This window comes from Bidens hawaiensis, unplaced genomic scaffold, assembly GCF_021521415.1.
Source record: "Bidens hawaiensis isolate Kalapana, Puna unplaced genomic scaffold, B.hawaiensis_p1.1 tig00021325_1, whole genome shotgun sequence".
NCBI classification, from domain to species: domain Eukaryota; kingdom Viridiplantae; phylum Streptophyta; class Magnoliopsida; order Asterales; family Asteraceae; genus Bidens; species Bidens hawaiensis.
The window spans coordinates 246,964-253,504 of NW_027493296.1; the positions used below are offsets into that span (position 1 = coordinate 246,964).

A 6,541-nucleotide genomic window follows, 5' to 3' on the forward strand; every position below is an offset into this window, starting at 1 on the left:
TTAAATCTTCTAATATTCTGCTAACTCTGAATAATCACTGTTATTTAAACATGCTTTAAAGTTAGTATCTCTTTGTCATTTTTCTGGCAATTACATTCATATAAAATGAAACAAATCATTTTGTTATATTTTAATTTTCGATTTTATATATTGCTTGATTATACAATTGTTAATTGTAAGATATAATATCAATTAAAAATTTGTCATACATAGAATATTAATGACAGCAATTTTATCATGATAAATCAATTTAAAATTATAATAATTTTGAAGGATGATTATCTCATCAAAGTTTAGGTAATATGGTTTTTGGGATAATCATGATTTTTAAATAAATATGAGCAGATGATCTCAAATGATATCATATTAATTGATTAAAAGGTATGATATTTTATGTGTATGAATATTTTTTTTGTTAGTTTCATGGATACATTATTATTTATTTAGAGTTGGTATGTACTTGAAGTACCTTACTTGTCACACAGAAGAGTTATAAGAAGACTTATATGTTACCTTATCAAGAGTTACAAACAGACATGTACTAAAGATTTTGATTTTTTTATAAATAATGTATACCAACCAATACAATCACAAATGTAATGTACAATGAATGTTTTGCTTATATGTAACATATTTGTGTATTCTTAGTTATTTGATTTATGTAATTTTAATATAAATTGTAATTATATTAACAATATATAATCAGTTGTTGACTGTATTTCACTTAATGATTAAGGTTTAAAATTTTTATCAATTATTCACGGGCCTCAAACCGGCATAAAATATGTAACATCTTACCAAAGGCCATAAATCTGTTCCGACCCGACCCACGGCCCATTGGACATTTGGACTTCATAGTTCATACCAATACCAAACTCGCAAATCATCATATCATTCATCCTCTTGGGATTCATCACCGGTCAAATCCTCCGGTCTCACTTTCCGCGTGTTTTTCACTTCCGGTCAGCGCCTGTTCCTAATAATATACTCTTGTTGTTGTTGTTGTTGTTGTTGTTGTTGCTGTATTTGTTATGATCTGATGATTGCCTTTACAACCAGATTAGTTTTCAAATTTTGATCCATACCGTAATATTGCTGCTATTCAGATTGATAATTAATTAGCTTATACACACACTGTCTTATCTGCTAACTGATTTAATCCAATCCAATCAAACTAGGGATGAGATCCATACCGTAGATTACCATTCAATTTTGAATGTTTACATGACTAATTGACTCGGTAATATTGTTATGAATATTTAGGTGTCAATGGAAATTAGGTTATACTTTGTGTTAGGTGCCAGCTGCTTTCATTCAAGTAGGGATGAGATTGGTACCGGAAAGTATCAATACTGAAAACTACTAAAACCGTATGCACTGATTTTTATGGTAAATACTGAATAATGGTACATATACCGAAAACATGTAAAAAAGGAATACTGGTACCTCTTGTGTTTGATAGGTACTGGAATTTGGTAACAAAAATGCTCACCCCTAAGAAAAATCTGAGTAATTTGATTGCACAATGGCTGGTTTCAATTCAATTTTAAAGCAAGGTTTTCCAATTGTTTTCAAAATTGCAGGTGTATGCGAAGGTTTTGTAAACAAATTAATACATCATGGGTATGAAACAAGTTATAAAGAACCTGGATGCGTTTCCGCGTGCCGAAGATCATTTGTTACAGAAGACACAATCTGGTGCTGTTGGTAAGTTTTTTAATCTTAAAATCCCTTGATCTTTGTATGAAGATGTCGGTGTGAGTGTGGCCTCACATCTTCACATTCATGGCTGTAACACTTTAAGAGAATAGCCTTGAGCTCCCGGTGAGCAAAGGGGACAATATTGCCATATTGGTTGGTATGAGAGGCCGGGCTATGGACTTTTTGGTTAGTGTATAGATGTCTTAGATTTGTCTTGGGGCCTTGGCTTTTCTTATACTTTTGTTTGCCTTAGACTTAGCCTTGCCTTCTTACTGTCTGGACGTATAGTTTTTTTTAAGGGAGTGTATAGGTGCGTACATAGGGCCGGTGCTTATTTTTACTGTCTCTTTGCTTTCTTATCTGTAGTTCAGTCGTCAATATATGTTAGCAGTAGTTTACAACTTCCATTGTTAGGACTTTTGTATGGTTGTGCATAGGGGGTTGTTTGATATGATTCTTTTAGCTACATTTTATGCTATCTGAATTACTATACTCTATATTATATATAAAACAATAAAAGAAAAAAAGAAAAAAAAAGGTTTTTGGAACCGGGGGTCTCAAAGGAGCAGTTGCGCTATCCCTAGGATATGATAGAAGTACGGTTTGCCCTCATCACACCCTCCATAGACTCTACTAATAGCTATGTGTGGGATCGCTCCCTCCATATCATGTGATTACTCCTAAACAACTACAAGAAGTGTACGAGAACGATTATTTTCTAACTTATAAAGCCCAAGATAATATTTTTGTAGGATATATTAAACAGAAGAGGTATTTATAATTTGAGGAATAGTTGGAAATAATGTCATTTAACTTGCTGGTGCATCCTATTATAGCAAGTCACTTTGTTTCTCTAGTTCTGCACTCCTGAACCAAAAAGGCAGCTACACAATTTATTAGTAGGATCATTTAGGATTCTTTTCACTATGCTAAAACTAAACAACGTAGAAGCATCTTGATTGAGTTTTGTTTCGGTATATGTTGTTGGTATTTTAACCATTAATCACTTGTGTCAGTAATTGGAACCTCTGTTATAATCTCTTACCCTTCTTTGTTTGTCTAGTTTCTATTGTAGGTTTGTTTATTATGGCAACATTATTCTTGCATGAGCTAACATACTACATTTCTACATATACAGTTCACGAGGTTAGTCCTTTAGGCTTAAAAAGCCTGCTATAATCATTCAGCTGTAATGGTCACAAATGTTCAGTTATTAGAGTATGTGTTTTGTATATTCTCAAAATTAACATGTTGGCAGATGGCTGTTGATCTGAAACGTGGAGAAACACTACCGATACATATAAATATGTCCTTCCCATCTTTACCTTGTCAAGGTTAGCAATTTTGTAGTCAATTGGACTCTTATTTTTAGTTTCACATAATTAGCATTCTTCTCTATTTTTCACATTTGTTGCTTGGCCAGTTTTGAGTGTAGATGCTATTGATATGTCTGGCAATCACGAAGTGGATTTGGATACAAATATATGGAAGGTAAGGTGTCCATGATATTGTGACAGTGTAACCCATGTCGTTAACTAGATCAATACAATTTTTAATATTATGTACATATGCAACATCTTGAAATTCATTCTAGTAATATATGTAAGTTGTGATTCCATGGATATTCTACATAAACTACGCTCTCCATGATAGTGTGACAGTGTAACCCATGTCGTTAGCTAGATCAATACAATTTTCAATATGATGTACATATGCAACGTCTTGAAGTTCATTTTAGTAATGTGATTTAAGTTGTGATTCCATGGATATTTTACTTCACACTCCGTTTTGCACTTTCATTATTGGCATGCATCTTCAGTTGTTATCACACTACAAAATCTTACCTTGAGACATGCAATATGAGAAAGGAGTAGAAGAGACTAACCAAAATGAATGTTTGCTTGAACATTAAGAATGTGTTTTCTTCTCTATGGTAAAACCTTTTGTTTACAGTCCCATACTAAGAATAATTTTGATCACGTTGCATTAAATTTCAAACATTATATTTACTTATTCAGTATTCACATATCTGGAGACAATATATAGATTAGATGAACACTTTTCTGTAAATCTGTTGTTACTTGTTAGGCAATAAAATATTGTTCTGTTCTTTTACTTGTTACGTGAATATATTATAAGATTATTTCAGCTACCATTTTTTGTTTAAGATAAATGTTTTGTTTAGTTGTGTTTCATTGTTGTTCTTTTAACGGCTAAGAGTTACTGCAGCTTCGATTGAGTAGAGAAGGCGTGATTATTGGGACAGAATATTTATCTGATCTTGTTGAAAAGGGACATACATCTCATAAGCATGGTAATTTGCTTGTCATATTATCATCTCTGTACTTAATGAATAATTTGAATTAGTTTCATTATTGTTTTTGGTTATTTTCATAGTATGCATATACTTATGGAGTGAATACCTCTATGTTAATTGTTTTTATGGCATTGCATGGTAGTCTCTTAACATCTTTTCAGTTATTTAAATAACTAAACTAAATGATTCTATCCTAGAAAAGACATGACTGAACCAATTGCATTTCAAGACTGTTCATTTTTAATAGCATGGCTCTTACATATTAGTTTGACCAGGAAACGAGACAGATCATCATGATTCAGACAAAAAAGTTCATTTGGATAAATTTGATGATGAGTCCGAAAATATGGTCAAGAACGTCAAGCAAGCCTTGGCTAATGGAGAAGGGTGCCGAGTATGTGCTCCCAGTTTTGTAACTTTATATTGATACCATTGTTTATATTTATTAATAAACTTAACATTCTCTTTAACTGAATTAGGTTTATGGAGTGTTGGATGTTCAAAGAGTTGCTGGAAACTTCCATATTTCAGTTCATGGTTTAAATATTTTTGTTGCACAAATGGTAAGTACTGCATGACATTTGTGTCTACTTTATAAATTATTATTTAAATATTCATGCTCGGGTTCTGCAGATCTTTGAAGGAGCTACACGTTAATGTCAGCCATGTGATTCATGATTTGTCTTTCGGGCCAAAGTATCCTGGACTTCATAATCCTCTCGATGATACTAACAGAATTCTCCATGGTTCAAGTGGAACATTTAAATATTACATAAAGGTTAGTTTACTTGTGCATTTTTCCCAAAAAACCCTTTCGATTAAAAAGTTAAAGTTATTGTCATTTGACAGTTAAGTCTAGTAGAAAGTTCTTTTCATATCATAATTTGATGTTTATTTACGTGTTATAGATTGTTCCAACCGAGTATAAATACATATCAAAAGAAGTCTTACCGACCAATCAGTTCTCTGTAACCGAATACTTTTCCCCAATGAATGAATATGACAGGACATGGCCAGTTTTGTTTCTGAGACAGATTATTATTTGCTCATTATGGTACCATTGATTAAAATGATTTTCTAAAGCAAGGTGTTAATTACTTTTTTTATGTGATTCAGCGGTTTACTTTTTATATGATCTTTCACCAATTACTGTTACAATCAAAGAAGAACGGCGCAGTTTTCTTCACTTCATAACTCGATTATGTGCAGTGCTCGGTGGTACATTTGCTTTGACAGGTTTGTTTTAACTCTTAGGAGTATATTGTCTTTACCAATAAATTATTATCATCAATAACTCTCAACTTATGTGGATTTAATCATGGATGACACATATTCAAGATGAATATGTTTTACATGTTTTTAAAATATACAAAAATGTTTATTATTCTGGGGTCATCTTTGACAGGAATGCTTGACCGATGGATGTTTAGATTTCTGGAGGCAGTGACAACACAGAATCTCAGGCGTTCAATGCGGTAAAATTTCTCAGACTTGCTGGGAAAATATGAAGCGATTTCATGCCATAAATGCGTGTTATTATTATCTTTTTATTATCTTTAGTACTTGGTGTATTTTTGTTAAGCCGTAATATATTGGTAGATGTAATATTTAACTAGAAACCTGTTGGTTTAACATATTACATTTTTATTTATGGTTAAGCATGGTCTCCAATGTAACAATTGACGGGTCAACTGAACTGATGACTCGTTTGATCGTTTTTATTTTGTTATCTAATACATCGAGCCCATCCATCTGCAACGTCTATTTTGTATGTATAGACTACAGAGGGTGTTTGAATGAATAAATAACTAAGAAGTTTGGAGCATCACCAATATTTCAGCGCTCATGGACCGCCATGGTGGATTTTTTCGGAATGCATGAAGGTTTTTTTTTTCTTTTCTTTTATCTGAAGAAGTTGGTTCGCTCACTGACACATTTACATGTCATTCAAGTATAAGAAGGGTTTCGTTTATACTGACTTTGACAAACACATCAACTGAAGAAACGACCTCAAAATTGAAAAAAAAAAAGCCAGAAAACGTTTGTATGGATGTTAGTAAGGGTTTAATATATAAAGGATTTGTTTGTTGTTTCCTTTGTTGAACTTCATGTAAACATAATCGGATTAGTTTTAATACCTGTCGCTTAAAAGCTTAACGTGAATTTAATTTCTCATCAAATGAATGACAATATTAGATGTTTTTACAAGTGGTTTAATACCTGTCACATTACTACAAGAACGATATACATATTACCTTTTGAACCTTAATTACTTTACTATAATATATAAAATAATAAACAACTTTGGTGCCGCCGGGTCACTTGCGGCACCATGTGTTGGTTGGGAATATTGATTTTTTAAAATTATTTTTTTAGTTCAGTTACCATGATAAACGTAATGAAAACCGATCAAATACCAATTTTTTTGGTTTTAGTTCCGGTACCAATCTGAAAGAAACCGACCAAGTTCGCACAAACTCCCGACTTAATTTAAAGCCCATGATCGACAACGCTTAGGTTTTT

The 6,541-nt window shown here is 32.4% G+C and overlaps 1 pseudogene across 1 annotated transcript; it reads left to right on the forward strand.

The window, feature by feature from the left end:
- The first annotated feature begins 890 nt into the window (after positions 1-890).
- On the forward strand, positions 891-5,791 carry LOC143563154 (uncharacterized; annotated as a pseudogene). Its single transcript, XR_013140613.1, has 12 exons — positions 891-954; positions 1,582-1,707; positions 2,765-2,847; positions 2,960-3,035; positions 3,125-3,192; positions 3,931-4,015; positions 4,294-4,412; positions 4,498-4,581; positions 4,652-4,796; positions 4,927-5,043; positions 5,143-5,254; positions 5,424-5,791. The product of XR_013140613.1 is annotated as an uncharacterized LOC143563154 (transcript).
- The last annotated feature ends 750 nt before the right edge of the window (positions 5,792-6,541 follow it).